Genomic DNA, 501 nt, shown 5'->3' on the forward strand with positions numbered 1-501 from the left:
GCAAAGTTTTGGATGGCGATGGGGGCAGGGAAGTCTGGGCTGCCTCTGCGCTTAGGCGCCCACCCCCCCGCGCAGCGACAAAAATGCCGTTTCAATAGTTCATGGAAAAAAAACCCAAAACAGCGAACAAACTTCCCCAGGACTCGCAGAAGGTTCCCGCAGAAAAGCCGGTCGGCGGCGAAGTTTAAAACCGCACACGGTACGAGAGGAGGAGAAGAATGCGAGCAATGCCCTCAGCGGAAGAGTGAACTCTGTGTCTGTCTGTCTGTCTCTCTCTCTTTCAGTCCGTGGCACCGCCAGAGATGTGCATGAGTTTGGCTGCCGCTCGCTCAGACTGTCAGGGGGTGTTGTTGATTTCCCTTTTCCTGCTGGAGGCGTTGGCTGAACCCGGCTCTGTGGCTGTCTCTATCTTTAGGCGCAGACGGGTGCACTTGGTCTGGGATCTCTCATTCCCGTCCTGCAGCTCTACATAGATTGTTGTGAGAGAGACTGTATGGAGAG

At 55.3% G+C, this 501-nt stretch overlaps 1 protein-coding gene across 1 annotated transcript in view; it reads left to right on the top strand.

Annotated features, from left to right (window-relative positions):
* Positions 1-501, top strand: part of LRBA (LPS responsive beige-like anchor protein) — a 366680-nt gene that overhangs the window by 205681 nt on the left and 160498 nt on the right.

This window comes from Geospiza fortis, unplaced genomic scaffold (assembly GCF_000277835.1).
Source record: "Geospiza fortis unplaced genomic scaffold, GeoFor_1.0 scaffold11, whole genome shotgun sequence".
Lineage (NCBI taxonomy): Eukaryota > Metazoa > Chordata > Aves > Passeriformes > Thraupidae > Geospiza > Geospiza fortis.